Here is an 18486-nt window from a genome sequence, read left to right as displayed (position 1 = left end):
TGAAATAAAAACTTTGACATTTCTGGATTATCCAAGAACTTAAATTATTTTCACAGAAATAAAGAAATATACAATTATTTTTTTCCTAAAGCCATTCTACAACGATTTTCGAGTTTTCATACAACATTTCGGAATCAAACTTTACAAACAACTGACATTGGCAATTTTGTAATATGTCTTATTTCACACATTGTGATTGGTCTAACTGTATGCTATTTTGTAATACCAAAGATTCCCCCGCCCAGACCATTGGTGTCAAAAAGTATTTTTAGCCAAAAAAGTCATATACGACATTTTAGAAGCCCAGCGACGATATATATATACGGACGTAAATTTGTACTTATAAATATAATTATTTTCTGTGACTGTATCTTGCATTAATTTGTAGGATCCTTTACTATATATAATTGAGCTGATCTGTAACAATAACATCGCCATGTCTTATATATCATGTAATGTAGTACGCCGCTAGATTGAAACAGACGAGAAAAGGTAACACACGGCCACCGAAAGCTTTATTATTGTGAAGCTCAGGTAGTCGTGTGGTCTAGCGGGCCAAAAAGGTGTCTTACTCCTAGTCCATTGAAGGGAAGATATCTCTTAAAGTAAAAAAAAAACATATCTTCTTATATATTTTTTTCAGAACTTTATCTCATAGATTTCGTTTTTAGCACAATTTTGTTTTCATGAACAATATCAGCAAACTTTGGCAATATTTAATTACTTTTGTCATAATACAAGAAACTCCAAAGAGCCTAAATCGGTTACCTGCTATTTTTTACTTAAATCTTTGTCCAATGATTTTTTTTGTTTTTCAATATATTATAATGAGTGGTTGAACAATGCCATTTAAATGTTTTGTATCTGTCATATTTTCCCTTTTAGAATTTAAGCAAGCATTCCAATTTAGGATACACTTTATAAACTAGATACCCTAAATAAAATTGAGTTTAAGTTTGAAGCCATTTGGTCCAGTAGTTTCAGAGGAGTAGATTTTTGAAATAGTTTAAGACGACATAAAATGACGACAGACGACGACGGACGGATTTTAAGAAATTACATCAGTTCACATAGAGCCTTTAGTGGTCAATTCATTTTATCATCTTTTAGAAAAACCATAGTAAAATCTTTATTTTGTAAGTATAAGATAATTCTTTACGAGGAAATATGTACCAATGATTCACCTCAAAACAAGACTTTACAGAACTTAATACCAACAGATATATGAAAGACTACACCATCAAAACATTATGATAAGTGTTCCAGATAAGGACGCACATTTTTTTTAAAATTAGCAATACCATACCTTCTTGTTTATGCCATATGCCATCATCAGACATTGTTTTGCATTTTATTTTGTGAATTTCTATTCCATTTGTACTGTTACCATCTGTAATGTCTTCACCAAGCAATCGTCTAATCAATGATGTCTTTCCAGCCCCTTTTTTTCCAACTACTACTAAACGAATGTCTCTCTTTTTCTCTGAGCCTGACTCAAGTAATTTGAGGTACAAACCAATTGATTTTTTGTCAGCCATTAATTTTATTTCAGTTGGAACCATATCACCTAAAACGACATTTTTCATAAATGTTTTTTATTAAAGCAAAACATAACTTTACTCATCTATATACATACAACTATTTTTTTTAGTGCCTGTGTTCGTTGTATGTAAGTTTTAGAAGTTTTGATAGAGTCTGTAGTTTAAATTGGAAGTCAATTGTCATGATTCGTTCAAAAATATCATATTTAACTAGACTTAAGCTGGGACATACAGATGGACATGAGTAACACGTAATGCCCCTTTCTCTTCTTTCTGGGCTTACAAATAATAACAAAGTAAACAGCTATACAAGTACAGCAGAATTTGTCCTTTTTATTTATATCAAAATTGGTGAAAAAAATCAAACAGAAAATTAAAGTAGTATACCCCAAAAATCATTTTGTGATTTGTCTCCTTGTTTAAAAAAAAATCCTTTTTTCACACAATAAATTCTTTGATAATTTAATACTTTGTATACATATAATACCACTTAAGATTTTACACATTCATTATATGGTCATCTATTTTTTAAATCCACACAAATGGTTAAGCTCAGTCACTTGTTGAAAAAACATATGTCCGATATCACTACACAGAGATTCCCACACAACTATTTTTTTGCAAATTGGCCCAAAATAGACTCAGTAAAATCAAAAGCACTTATATTAATACCCAAAAACTTATATTCCATATGATCTGCATTTTTGTTTCATATACTGTGGAATATATAAGCATTAGCACATCTCATTTCGATGGAGATTAGTTTGTCCCGCCCCTTTCAAATGTGGTCAATTGGTCCGAGTACACAGTTATCGTCCCTTGATTGTCGTTGTAGATTTTCATTGTCCACGAATATAGTCCCTAGTGTGGACAGTGTGTTACTTGCCAATCTTTTTTTTATACTCCTTCCAAATTTATTTTCTTCATGTTTTATTCCTCAAATAGCAAGCAGTGGGATAAAATTACACTGTGAACAAATTAAATTCATGAATTTTAAAGTAAAGTAGCGATTAGGTTCATCTGAAAAAGGTTAAAAATAAGCATTTCAGAAGCTGTCAAAATATTTCAAGACCCCCATAAACATAAAATTGTCCATAGGTTGAGTTAGAGCCGATAAATTTTCTATAATTTGTCCCAAAAGTAGTACACCACACTGTAAAAATATTATTGAGAAAGCGCAGGTGGGAATTGTTTTATGTCCATTTATTTTCTAAAAGAAATGCACTACGAAATAACTGTGTTATAACTCAGACCAATTGACTTTTAGATTATTGCTTATTTTACATGAGATTCTGATACTGTAAATTCAGAAATTATTGCGTGTATTTATTATTACGATTTTGTCATTTTTTACTTAAATGCGATTTTAATTTTTATGATTTTGAGAAAAATCATTTTTCATTCATACAAAATATTTCAAAATGTGAGTTTAAATTATTGCGTTTCAACTCTGTCGCTTTTTTCGCAATAATAAAAACCTCGCATTAATTTCTGAATTTACAGTATGTAAAATTAAGAGAAAACATAGCCTGAGGCCACCAAGGGGTCTTAAGAGACATTCTCTGTAAGCATCAAAATGGGTTGGCCATGGCTATCTGCAGATTTTATCCATTCTTTATAAATTAGTTGACTGTTGTATGAAACTTTGAAAAATAAGTCTAGTTTTGTATAAATGTCTCCTTGGTTACCATAGCAACCACATCAACATTTGGCATAATTCAACTGGGTTATTGTTAAGAAAATTGCAATTTTACGTACTTTTAGACCCCATCTGAAACAAAGCACTGTGTATGATATTTAAAAACACTTGTATTTTTTAATTGTTCGATCATTTATCTTTAAAATGATATATTATAGTATTAAATTATCTGTTATCCAAATATTGAAATCAGTCGTCATAGTAGGGGGGAACCATTGTATTTGGAGAATTGTTAAATTTCTAAAATTAAGGGTTTTTTTTGGGGAGTAAAATGATATAACACAATTTTATACAGCCTTGTGAGTATGGTCTACTTAAACCTTAGCATTTTAGCTAACTTTAGGAAAAAAATTGGAATGAGTAAATTTGATAGTGAAATTTAAACCCCTTTTGAAAAAGACAGACATTGGCATTTTTTCAATATTTCCTCTTTTTAATGACCGACTTTAAATCATTGCAGGGATGATTCCAGTTGTTTTCAAATGGGTCCCTTGACCATCAAAATTGGGAATTTTCATCCAATTGAGAATTTTTTCCGCATACAATCTATGATGAAATAATATTATTTTTCCTGGAAAAACGGAAATTGTATCAAGTTTCACCTGTTCCATAATGTGTGGATATCCTATTTCATCATGAATGACTCTATCAACATGTATTTTCTAAAATGCTCAGACAGTTGGACTTTGATTTGAGAGCCAGGCAACAATTTTGATTTATATTTTTTATAAACATATTATAGAACCGGTTCTCTTTTACGAGATCGGCGCCCATTAAATTTTGACAAGTTTTACTCCCTGCCAAGGTCTGCTTTTAAACGACCCATTTTGACAAAAAGCATCTATCAGTCTATTATCGATATGCTTTTACGAGATCAAATACTCCCATAGCATTTTCTTCAATTTAATTGAAGGAAATGCTATAGGAGTATAATGCTATCGGCGAAAAACAATCTATTTTTTTAACGACAAACCAAAAACAAATTTTTCCTTTCAATTTTAGCATTACATATAGTGGCAGCTGAGGGTGAAACAAACAATTTTTTTTTCTCAGGGTTCAAAACAAATTATTTTTTTCACCAAAAACTGGAAACAAACTTTTTTTTCCAAAAAAAACCATTACCCCCCTCCCCCCCCCCAGAAAATCAAATGGTTGCTGCCTAATAACAATTATGATAACATAACTTATCTTAGCAATCTTCTATTTACCATCATTTTTATTCGGATTTTAAAACACTTTGAAGACAAATGGGGAAAATTGTAACTGCCTGAATCGGTGACGAAAACATTTCCAGAAAAAACGATTTTTAAATAATTCTGAATTGGGAATTTGTTTTCACACATTTTTTTTTTCTCTCCAAAAACTGGAAACAAACTTTTTTTTCCAAAAAATTTCATAGCCCCCAATCCCCCCCTCCCTGAAAAAACAAATGGTTGCTGCCTAAGGTTGAGGCCCAGTATAATAGATGTTTTGGGGAGGAAATATATGCCAGTCGACTGGTGATAAAATGGTATATATATATATATTTAAAGTTAAAAGTTGATACATGTAGCACTATTGGTATTAACACAGTGTATAACGTACATCCGTTGAATGGCATTTATCAGTGGCCGATCCAGAACTTTTGATCAGGGGGGGGGGGGGGGGCAATTTCACCTGTCCCCCTAGACTTCTTTCTGGCACAATAATTTGACTCTCACGTATCATGCTTACAAATCAAAGCGCGAAAGCGCTGTAAAGGCAGTTAATTACAGGTTGTGTGTATTTCTAGCCCAGTTATATCATTATCTTCCATAGAACAGAGGTGGTTTGTAGAATTTAAGATTTAGAGTTCTTTTGTACCTTAGTTCACCTATACATGTATCTATAGTCTACTGTTTACAGTATATTTTCTGTGCCTCGCCATGAAATGCATTTTTAGCCATGGCCTTGTCAGTTTGCTTTAAATTTTTGAGTTTGACTGTCCCTTTAGTGTCTTTCGTCCCTCTTCTTTAGACATATTAGAACTTTTCCTTTTCAATATAAATAGACTATTTTTAATTATTGATTGTACAAATGTATACGCATATTCTATGACTCCCATAAAAAAATAGTTCACAAAGATTGACTAGTCTCTGTACTGTGTGTATAGCAAGAACATCAAGTAACATAATGGTAAATGTACATAGTAACATGTCAACTTTTTTAATGACCATACCGGCCAACTGTCAGTATTTGCAGAGTATTTCCCCCATCGAGCTCGAGGCTCCCAAATGGAAATTTTGTAAGAGCAATTTTGTCGACTATTTAAAGAAAACAATTAATTCAACAATGGCTATAAGCTTGTTAATGCAAGAAGAAGCCAAAAACCACATTAGAATATATTTGAAGGGAATCCATGACAATCGCCCCATTAGCAAATAGCCCCACTTTTTCATTAACTCGCCCCACTTTAAAAAAAAACCTGCCCCAACCTGGATTACCAAATCGCCCCACTTGTGAACTGTGTTAAATCCCGTTAATATTACTCCTGCCAAATCGCCCCACCTAATAGAAAACGATAATATCTAGATAAATATATTATTAACCAGGAAGAATTTAGTAATGCCAACTCGGCCCACTTATGTAAAAAGATGTTATCCTATTGTATATAAGTTAAATTCTGTTAATATAACTCTTGCCAACTGGTCCCACCTAATGGAAATCGGTGAAATCTAGATAAATATATTATTAACCAGGATGAATTTAGTAATGCCAACTCGCCCCACGTATGGAAAAAGATGTTATCCCATTGAATATAAGTTCAATTCCTTATATTGCATTATGATACAATTAACAGGTTTCTTTTCAATTGTTATGCAAATAACTAAGCTTCAAAACTTACATTTCTCGCTAAGGCGAGTCCATGAGTCCTGGACTCAACAAAATCTGTCTGGACTCACCATTTTCAAAACTGGTGGGTCCACAAATACATCAATATTGAAATATTTTGTATAAACTGAACACAGTTACCATGACTCACCGTGGCCAAAAATGACGAGTCCCTGGACTCGCTTTCAAAAATCCTTGGTGAGAACCCTGATTTAAAATGATTTAACCAATTTCACATGTGGGCGAGTTGGCAGGAGTAATATTAAACATGATTTAACCAATTTCACATGTGGGGTGATTTGATAAATCAGTTTGTGGTGTTTTTTTAAAAAGTGGGCCGATTAGCCAGTGGGGCGACTTGTCCTGCTTCCATTTGAAGGCCCCCTTGAAGGTTTTGTATGACTATATGAACCATTTTTCACGTAAAACCCCCATGTGCATTTTGAAAAGTTGGCAGATATGTTTCTTACTCCAGGCAAAATCTACCGGTATGAATGAAAAAGAAGTTTTCAATTAAGGCTCTGTGGCCATAACAGCTGTCTCATTAGCATTTTAACCACTTCCCATATTTGCAATTAAAACAATAGAAGAAAATTACAAAACTTACTTGTAAATATGAAATTCTCTTTACGGTATGAGTTTTTCTCCTTGTTTGAGATTGTACAGTAGTACCTGTAACTGCTTATACCTATTTCTTATTCACTTTTGCTTGATAAACTCACTAAATATCATATACATTGTACCACATCTCCTTATTTTTATATGCATTCCAATAACATGAACAATTGTAATTCAATTCTATATACCAAAGCAAAATGAACTGCACCACTTTCATTCACTAGTATGCATCTTTTGGCAAAATACAAGACTTTGTTCTTAGATGACACAATTAATATAATATATATTTATTGATAAAAAAATAAAATTTGGTATACAACTCTTTAACGGTATAAAAAAAGCACAGCTGTGTCATAAATTGTGAAATTTGTGCTGAAAACATAGACATTGATGGTATTTGAGTAATTCCATATGTGAAGCTCAACATTAGCTCGTCAGTTGGTGGTGGACAGTTAAAGTTCCTTTTTGCAGGCTAGGATGAATGACTTTTCAGGAAAACCAATTTCACAAATCAAAACTTTCCTCTAGCATGTCTAGATTTCTCCTACAATATTCATCCAGTTTAGTTCTTTTGTTTTAATTGGACACCGTCCTGATTTTTAATTTTGCAAACCATTCAGTCTCTTGCTTGCAAATGGTGCATGAAAATAGGATGGGTATGGCAGTAGACAAGTCTCTTTAAAGTGGGTTTGTGCCCTGAAAAAAAGTTTTATAACTTAAGTTTAATTGAAACTTGTGCAACACATATACCTAAATAACTATATAACATAGAAGAGAGCATCATTCGTGTCAATGTTTTGTTCCTGTTTACATTGTCATTGATATTTTTTCAGAAAGCCTGAGGCATAGCTCATGAATTCCTGTCATTAGACATTACATCCTAAATTAACATAATTACTGCTAGAATGATTATCAGTATGATATACGTACACTATCATTGTACAGCCCAAGTCATCAGTATATATAAGTGTTGCATTCATTCACTCCTGTGTTCAGTCCTTCAAAAATTTCTAAACATCAACAAATGAACTTTAATAACAACAAGAAAACACTAGAAAAGATACGTACATACAACCCGTGTTTAAGTGTATTTGAAAGAGAAATAAATCTGGTTAAACGATGTAAAAAGGAGAAATATATCTGGTTAAACGATGTATAAAGGAGGAAAAAATGTAGATATTGCATTACGATGCGTTCTACCTAATAGCACGTGGATATGTGTTTACATATTTAGACTTGACCCAGTATGACCCGTACCTTGTAGGTCACCGCCGTCGTTTAAACACTTGACTACAGTCGTGTATAAGCTAGACAATAAAAAGCTTAAGCCTGTACTATTTGTGTGAAGTAAATGTGTTTGTTCTGTACATTTAAATTGTTTTACCTGATAGCAAGAAGATCTATCCGTTTCCTTCTCAATTCACTTTGTCAAATTCTTCGAGCTTCTTCAAAACATACGTATTACTGCACCCAGTGAAAAAAATATGAGAAATCCTCGTAAAATAATGCTATTTTCAATTTTGTGGAATCCATTTTGTTATATTAATTATACAAAGATAAAAAAAAGTTACGATTAATTATGAATCTGCATATCATTATACGGAACGTTTATGGACTATTTTTTAAGTCGGTCATTTTGGCGGTAAATCATGTACACATACACACGTAGATTTGCTGGTACCCGATTGTAATGTTACACATCAAATATATCAAATAGCTAATACCCGGAACGTAGTACCGGGAACCAGGATAATACGTAGATAACATACATAACTAATACCGAAATTGAAAACGCTTTACGGTTTCTCGTTCATAAACCGAATTCCGCTTTGAATTATAGAAGATGCAATATTAATCATGTTCAGTCGACTTTTCATTGTTATATCAACGTCTGAACTAATTAAAGAATCTTTAGATGTCAGATAACACTTGAAATTGACCCGACCTCTTTCCACACGGAATATACAACTATTGATAGTTTGTACTCAGGTTGACTGCTTATAATGCAAAATACACACTTATAACAAGTTCTATAAAACGAACAATACACACTGATCGTTTCTTTAGTCCCCAATGTAAATGAAAGAAACAAAAACCATATCATACCATAAAAAGAAGAGGAGAAATTCGAACATTTCTGGATCTATTTCTGGCCAAAAGACCCCCAGCATGGATTGCGTATGAAAAGATGAACATCATGACTTAAAAGTCAGGCCTTAAAGCACTGCCTTTAAAAATGGACATTCCTGTGATACGCTTAGACCCAAATGAGACCCATTCACTTGGTTCAATAATGGATATAAGAACATTATAGGCCACTGTACTGCTTTCAGCAATGAGAAAAATCCATACCATATAGTTGGCTAAAGAAGACACTGACATGAATAAAGTGAAAAAATTTAAATGAGAAAACTAATGGCCTAATTTGTCAAAAAAAGATTAATGAGTAGTAGTTTTACACACAAAATTTATAAAGTGTTACATCTCATTCTGTACAACTAATTTATGCATGTGAGAGGTAATATTCTTATTTAAAAATAAAGTGTTACTACAATTATATTCCTAACATTCTATTGATCACCACAATAAACTAGAGGCTCCAAAGAGCCTGTGTCGCTCACCTTGGTCTATGTGAATATTAAACAAAGGACGCATTTGAATTCATGACAAAATTGTGTTTTGGTGATGGTGATGTGTTTGTATATCTTACTTTACTGAACATTATTGCTGCTTACAATCATTCTATCTATATTGAACTTGGCCTAAGAGCTTCAGTGGAAAATGTTAGTTAAAATTTACAAATTTTATGAAAATTGTTAAAAATTGACTATAAAGGGCAATAACTCCTTATGGGGTCAATTGACCATTTAGGTCATGTTGACTTATTTTTAGGTCTTACTTTGCTGTACATTGTTTCCCTTTACAGTTTATCTCTATCTATAATAATATTCAAGATAATAACAAAAAACGGCAAAATTTCCTTAAAATGACTAATTCAGGGGCAGCAACCTAACAGCAGTTTGTCCAATCCATCTGAAAATTTCATGGCAAATAGTTCTTGACCTGATTAACAATTTTACTCCCTGTTAGATTTGCTCTAAATGCTTTGGTTTTTGAGTTATAAGCAAAAAACTGCATTTTACCCCTATGTTCTATTTTTAGCCATGGTGGCCATTTTTGTTGGTTGGCGGGGTCACGCCACACAATTTTTAAACTAGATACCCCAATGATGATTGTGGCCAAGTTTGTTTAAATTTGGCCTCGTAGTTTCAGAGGAGAAGATTTTTGTAAAAGATTACCAAGATTTACGAAAAATGGTTAAAAATTGACTATAAAGGACAATAACTCCTAAAGTGGTTAACTGACCATTTTGGTTATGTTGACTTATTTGTAGATCTTACTTTGCTGAACATTACTGCTGTTTACAGTTTATCTCTATCTATAATAATATTCAAGATAATAACAAACCAGATGCTCCGCAGGGCGTAGCTTTATACGACCGCAGAGGTTGAACCCTGAACGGTTGGGGCAAGTATGGACACAACATCCAAGCTGGATTCAGCTCTAAATTTGGATTGTGATTTAATAGTTGACACAGAATAGGTTTCTGACACAGAATGAATGTGTTCTAATGAACTTAAAATTTTTGTTTTCTCTTAGAGCAATTCACTATGCTGTTGAATATTAATCCTCTCAAAAAAATGTTTGAAGAAATTTTCTTTTTATTTATGAAATTTCAAATGAGAAAAATTGAACCCAATTTTTTAATCACATCCCCCTTTCCCTTATTCCAAAACTAATTTCAATTAAAATATTCTAATGGAGTTTGCAACAATTACTACTCATTTAAATACATGATGTAAAAAAACTGCTTGTTATCACTGAATGGTAAAGATTATTTAAATTTATCAGTTGGTAGTAAAAAGTGAATATACATTGTATATTGTATATAACAAAGATTTAAGTTGATTCTGGACAAAGAAAGATAACTCCAATTAAAAAAAATTCTTGCAGATATTTCTTGCTTACTATACTGGACAAAGAAAGATAACTCTTAATTAAAAAAAAATTTGCTATTTCACAATATTGTGAAATTAGATATTTCTTGCCATTGCACAATACTGTGCAATTGAAAAGACTTGCTATTGCACCATACTTAATATAATAATTTTAGATCCTGATTTGGACCAACTTGAAAACTGGGTCCATAATCAAAAATCTAAGTACATGTTTAGATTCAGCATATCAAAGAGGCCCAAGAATTTAATTTTTGTTAAAATCAAACTTAGTTTAATTTTGGACCCTTTGCACTTTAATTTAGACCAATTTTAAAACTGGACCAAAAATTAAGAATCTACATACACAGTTAGATTTGGCATATCAAAGAACCCCAATTATTCAATTTTTGATGAAATCAAACAATTTTTAATTTTGGACCCCGATTTGGGCCAACTTGAAAACTGGGCCAATAATCAAAAATCTAAGTACATTTTTAGATTGAGCATATCAAAGAACCCCAAGGTTTCAATTTTTGTTAAAATCAAACTAAGTTTAATTTTGGACCCTTTGGACCTTAATGTAGACCAATTTGAAAACGGGACCAAAAATTAAGAATCTACATACACAGTTAGATTCGGCATATTAAAGAACCCCAATTATTCAATTTTGATGAAATCAAACAAAGTTTAATTTTGGACCCTTTGGGCCCCTTTTTCCTTAACTGTTGGGACCAAAACTTCCAAAATCAATACCAACCTTCCTTTTATAGTCATAAACCTTGTGTTTAAATTTCATAGATTTCTATTTACTTATACTAACGCTATGGTGCGAAAACCAAGAAAAATGCTTATTTGGGTCCCTTTTTGGCCCCTAATTCCTAAACTGTTGGGACCGAAACTCCCAAAATCAATACCAACCTTCCTTTTGTGGTCATAAACATTGTGTTTAAATTTCATTGATTTCTATTTACTTTAACTAAAGTTATTGTGCGAAAACCAAGAATAATGCTTATTTGGGCCCTTTTTTGGCCCCTAATTCCTAAACTGTTGAAAATAAAACTCCCAAAATCAATCCCAACCTTTATTTTGTGGTTATAAACCTTGTGTCAAAATTTCATAGATTTCTATTAACTTAAACTAAAGTTATAGTGCGAAAACCAAGAAAATGCTTATTTGGGCCCTTTTTGGCCCCTAATTCCTAAAATGTTGGGACCAAAACTCCCAAAATCAATACCAGCCTTCCTTTTATGGTCATAAACCTTGTGTTAAAATTTCATAGATTTCTATTCACTTTTACTAAAGTTAGAGTGCGAAAACTAAAAGTATTCGGACGACGACGACGACGACGACGACGACGAGGACGACGCCAACGTGATAGCAATATACGACGAAAATTTTTTCAAAATTTGCGGTCGTACAAAAACTAGAGGCTCTTAAGAGCCTGTGTCGCTCACCTTGGTTTATGTGAATATTAAACAAAGGAAGCAGATGGATTCATGACAAAATTGTGTTTTGGTGATGGTGATGTGTTTGTAAATCTTACTGTAATAAACTGTCTTGCTGCTTACAATTATCTCTATCTATAATGAACTTGGCCCAGTAGTTTCAGAGGAAAATGTTAATAATAATTTACCAATTTTATGAAAAGTGTTAAAAATTGACTATAAAGGACAATTACTCCTTAGGGGACCATTTTGGTTATGTTGACTTATTTGTCAATCCTACTTTGGTGAACATTATTGATGTTTACAGTTTATCTCTATCTATAATAATATTCAAGATAATAACAAAAAACAGCAAAATTTCCTTAAAATTACCAATTCAGGGGCAGCAACCCAACAAAGGGTTGTCCGATTCGTCTGAAAATATCAGGGCAGATAGATCTTGACCTGATAAACAATTAAACCCCTGTCAGATTTGCTCTAAATGTTTTGGTTTTTGAGTTATAAGCCAAAAACTGCATTTTACCCCTATGTTCTATTTTTAGCCATGGCGGCCATCTTGGTTGGTTGACCGATTCACGCCACACATTTTTTAAACTAGATACCCCAATAATGATTGTGGCCAAGTTTGGATTCATTTGGCCCAAAAGTTTCAGAGGAGAAGATTTTTGTAAAAGATAACTTAGATTTACGAAAAATGATAAAAAAAAGACTATAAAGGACAATAACTCCTAAAGGGGTCAACTGACCATTTCGGTCATGTTGACTTATTTGTTAATCTTACTTTGATGAACATTATTGCTGTTTACAGTTTATCTCTATCTATAATAATATTCAAGATAATAACCAAAAACAGCAAAATTTCCTTAAAATTACCAATTCAGGGGCAGCAACCCAACAAAGGGTTGTCTGATTCGTCTGAAAATTTCAGGGCAGATAGATCTTGACCTGATAAACAATTAAACCCCATGTCAGATTTGCTCTAAATGCTTTGGTTTTTGAGTTATAAGCCAAAAACTGCATTTTACCCCTATGTTCTATTTTTAGCCGTGGCGGCCATCTTGATTTGTTGACCGGGTCACGCCACACATTTTTTAAACTAGATACTCCAATTATGATTGTGGCCATGTTTGATTTAATTTGGCCCAGTAGTTTCAGAGGAGAAGATTTTTCTCAAAGCTAACGACAACGGACGACGACGGACGACGGACGACGACGCCGGACGCCGGACGCCAAGTGATGGGAAAAGCTCACTTGGCCCTTCGGGCCAGGTGAGCTAAAAAAGGTGACACAAACTAGCTTATAGCAAAAAGTAAAATCACAAAAATAGATCAAAACAACATTATATCCTACACTCTTCCTGCAATGCATGTATGATCAAAAGGAACCTAATAAAAATATGCATGTAATGTTTGTCATTGGATGCAAGCAATTCATCATAAATACAATGTAGTACACTTTCAGGCAACTCTTAACTATGTTGAGAAACGCGTGTCCTAAGGAGGAATAATACTAAAGATCCTAATGTCATCATTGAGTTGTCAATAAAATATCTTGTATTATAAACTGATATTATAATCGCATTAAATCATAATTATAAAGTATTCTTATCTTTAATAGGTATTTGCATCAACTGTAGAAGAAAACTTTTAGACAACATAGAAGAGCCTAAGAAATGTCATGAAATTACAGCAGATAAGGTAACTAAAAAACAAAACCAATCCTGCCTATAATTAATAAAAATCAACATGAAATACAGGGGTTTATGGAAGCATTAAAAAAATGTTCATAGCAGCACCTAGATGTATGCGTATTGAGTAATAATAATAATAATAATAATAATAATAATAAATTCTAAGTATATACTATAATAGATAATTTTAAATCATTTTACAGCTAATTTCCTAAAGCATGTAGAGCAAGACTTTAGTTAGCTTGCTTGCTTTGTTTTTATATTGCACAATCATTAGGATAACACCCAATTAAATTCAAATACTATATATACAGGTTAAACTATGCCAAAATATGTTGTTTAAAGATGTCAATCTTATTAACAAATCTTGTATAAACAATTATACAAACAAAGCAAGCAAGCCAAAAAAAGTTTTGCTTTACATGCATTAGGAAATTAGCTGTAACATAGAATTAAAAGAAACAAATACAACAGTTGGAGAACAATCTGAATGTATGGTAAAGTTAAATTGCACTACAAAAATCATTTGAAGTTACTTTTTTCCTTTTTTTTGCAGTTGCACAAATTTTTTTGAAATTATCCAACTATAATTAAATACATATAGGAGATATTTATTATGTCTTTACAACTCATCTAAACATCAACCCAACAATGTTAGAGCTGTAAAGGTATCTATTATGTGTTTATATAAATGAAATTTGTATATCAATATAAATGTATAAAGTGTATATACAAGTATCTATGTAACTGCAAGATATATTAACCTTGTTAAATATTACATTCTTTTATATAACTTAAATTTCAGGATGATTTTGAAAAGGATACCAGTAACCAAGACAAACCATACGACCTAAGAGAAACGACATACGATTTAGTAAGTTGTATAATATATGTAAATTTTGGACATATACATACTGTGAGAAAATCCAAAACCTAGAGGCGGCTTCAACTTGCCTCTAAACAAATACTTTTACTGGTTCACAGTTCCATTATTATCAACCCCCCCCCCCCCCAAAAAAAAATAAAAAAATTTGAACATATTTTATCTGACCGAGGGAAATAATATGGAGGCTTTTTTTTTCAAATCTAAAAAGAAATGCTATCTTAAAAGCAATTAGAAAGCAATTTTCCATATAATAAAATCAACAAGGAAATAATATGGAGGCTTTTTTTGTAAATCTAAAACGAAATGCTATCTTAAAAGCAATTAGAAAGCAATTTTCCATATAATAAAATCAACAAGGAAAAACTCTTTTGAAATAGATGATAAAAACTTCAAATTTGTAAAAAGCCCTGTGATATAAATCTTTGAAATCATTTCGATAAAGACTTGTACCCATGGAAACTTTCACAATTCATTTTTTCCATACCATTATTATCACCCATTTTCAAACAGTTTTGAGACATTGCAGAAAAACACCTAAGATGTAAGTTGGATAAAAAAAAATGGCAAGAATTGAATGATGAGAGTGGTTACCATGCATTTTTCTATATAATCATAATGTCCAAGCTTAAGGGGCATATTTTTTTTCAAAAATAGCTAATCTGCCCTGATTTTCAAATTCACGTGAGACATCAATGACATAATTCTTTGTTATAATGTTAATAAAAATCTAGCAAAAATTGTGAAAGCTCCTGTGAAAGATGGACGTAACATGTGATGGTATTTCTGTGTCCCCAGCAGCATGTCACATACAGGACAAAAACTATCAGGGTATATATTTCCCCAATGAAAACCCTTCGTCAATATTTTCCCTATTGATCTTGTATGAACTTTATTTTTGATAGAAAGATGTATTATCTGTGAGAAGAAAAAACTCTAGTAAATCTAGCATTTTCAAAAGGACATTTTTTTCTATAAACACTATAGTGAACCTTTATACATTGGGATGAACGGAAATTTTATGGACAACTTCTCCGAAACTGGCTAATAGGTTTTATATCTATTTCCCTTTATTTTCACAATGGAAAATGGAAAAAACTTGTACAAGCTGCTGTGTTTTTTGCAATTTTTGATAAGGATCACACATATTGTCATGCCTAATGCCTTATACTAGTTTCCCCCACCTGGCATGGTCTTCAATAATGACCATTGTTTATTAAACATCGTCATTAATGGGGAATATCTCTATGAATAATTAGATGATAATTTAAATCATGTGACTAATGTGTGGATCGTATCCTGCTGAACTTTTCTTTTTTTAAATTTCTATTTATATTACATGTTAGAATTTTTAAGATTATGGACAAAACTGTGTTAATGTTATCATTACATATGTATGTAAAAGGAAAATAGTCGACAGAAAGGCCATTCTAGCTTATTTGTGGATTTTGACTTGCTGGTCGAAAGTGTATGTTTTATTACAGTTTTCAGAAATACAGACCAAAACAATGTGCAAACAAATTATCATTAAAGGGCAATAACTTCAATAAATAGTCGTAAACAATTTTGGTCATGTTGACGTATTTGTAGATCTTGTCTTTCTAGTAATTTTATATTTTAGGATATGTCGAAGCAAAACCTGAAAATGGTAAAAATAGTCATTACACTTAATTACGCTGACTCTAATAAGGAGTTCACTAAGATATCAACACTGTTTAATTATTTGTATAACTTGTATTACTGATCATGTTGCTGTTTTAGTATTACTGATCATTTTGCTGTTTTAGTATTACTGATCATGTTGCTGTTTTACTATTAATAATCATGTTGCTGTTTTAGTATTACTGATCATGTTGCTGTTTTAGTATTACTGATCATGTTGCTGTTTTAGTATTACTGATCATGTTGCTGTTTTAGGATCATTTTTGTGATTTAGAGTGTTTATTTGTCTAAATCTTGCCTTGCTGATCATTTTTGTGATTTAGAGTGTTTATTTGTCTAGATCTTGCCTTGCTGATCACTTTTGTGATTTAGAGTGTTTATTTGTCTAGATCTTGCCTTGCTGATCATTTTTATGATTTAGAGTGTTTATTTGTCTAGATCTTGCCTTGCTGATCATTTTTGTGATTAACAGTTTATTTGTCTTTCATAATGAGGCATTACAGAAAAAGGTCTCTCTCTAAATATCATGTTTTTCATGATAAAAGGCAATAAACAGGTGTGCTATTAGCGCATGATGTGCCCGTCGCATTTTCAGAGAATAAAGTTCAATTACTTCTCAATGTCATATTAGAAATTAGATATTAGAAATAGATATAAATATACATCAAAGTTTAATGAGAATTACTGAAAGCATTTCAGAGTAATTAAAATTTATAAACTTGTAAAGGAAGCTTACATAAATAGATTTAAACAATTTAGCAAACTTTTATGAGAACTGCTGAAAGCATTTTTGAGTTATTGTCCAAAACTGGAACATCCCCCCTATTTTATGAATAAAACCCTGTAACTCGAAAACATCAAATCTAAAATGTCTAAAACTTGAAAGGGAGCTCATGTCAATAGATATAACTAATTCACCAACATTTCTTGCAAGTTGGTGAAAGCATTCTTGAGTTATTGTCTGAAAACTGTAAAAAATCCATCTTTTTTTAATGAAAAAAAACTAACTAAAGGGAGCTCACGTCAATGGATATGAACAATTCATCACAGTTTTATGCAAATTGGTTAAAGTGTTTTCGAGTTTATATCCGACATGTTGAAGACTGATGGACGGACAGGCGGACAACGGTATACCATAAAAAGTCCCGTAAACAGGCGTTTAAAAATGGGGGAAAAAATCGTAACATTTGCCATTGATGGGCAATAACTTCTATAAGAGTTTGTCTAACAGATAATTAGACATTTATATGGACAATTGGTAGAGCTCATTATTCTGAACATATGTTTCCTTTCAAATTTTCACTATTTTTAACGGTTAAAATAATAAACAAAACTTTTTATTCCTATGTTCAATTTTTAGCAATGACAGCCATTTTGGTTGGTAGGCAGGCTTATCTGACACATTTTTAACTAGATGCCTTGATGATGATATTGGCCAAGGTTGGTTGAAATTTTCTCAGGGTTCAATTGACCATTTTGGTCATGTGAACTTATTTGTAGATCTTATTTTGCTGTTCATCAAGTTTATCCTTTAACTAAATTTCACATTGTAAAACTGTTTCCATTTACCGGTACTCAGCCTGTGAGCTACTGTTTCTTTTACAAAAAAAATGTCTCCTCTGAAACTACTAGGCCAAATGAAATCAACCTTGGCCTCAATCATCCTCAAGGTGTGTAGTAAAACAAAATATCCGATTATCCTGCGCATCTAGCAAGATGGCTGCCATGGCTAAAATAGAACATTGGGGTAAAATGCAGTGTTATCTCTTATATCTCTGAAACTAAAGCATTGAAAGCAAATCTGACATGTATACAAATGTATATCAGGTAAAGATATTCTGAACTGAAATTTTAAGACGCATCAGACAACCTTTTTTGGGGTTGCTGCCTTAGAATTGGTAATGTTATGGAAATTTTAAAGTTTTTGTTAGTATCTTGAATATTAAAATAGATGGAGATAAACTGTAAACAGCAAAATAAGATCTACAAATAAGTTCACATTTTACACATGGGTCATCTTCAGTCCGTCAGACCGTCCCATTAATGTTTTTGTCGTTTTTTTCTCAGGATTTACATAACATGGATTTCTGAAATTTGGTT

This window comes from Mytilus trossulus, chromosome 9 (genome assembly GCF_036588685.1).
Source record: "Mytilus trossulus isolate FHL-02 chromosome 9, PNRI_Mtr1.1.1.hap1, whole genome shotgun sequence".
Taxonomy (NCBI): domain Eukaryota; kingdom Metazoa; phylum Mollusca; class Bivalvia; order Mytilida; family Mytilidae; genus Mytilus; species Mytilus trossulus.
The sequence above is the reverse complement of the archived record's forward strand: the minus strand, read 5'-3'. Positions refer to the sequence as shown.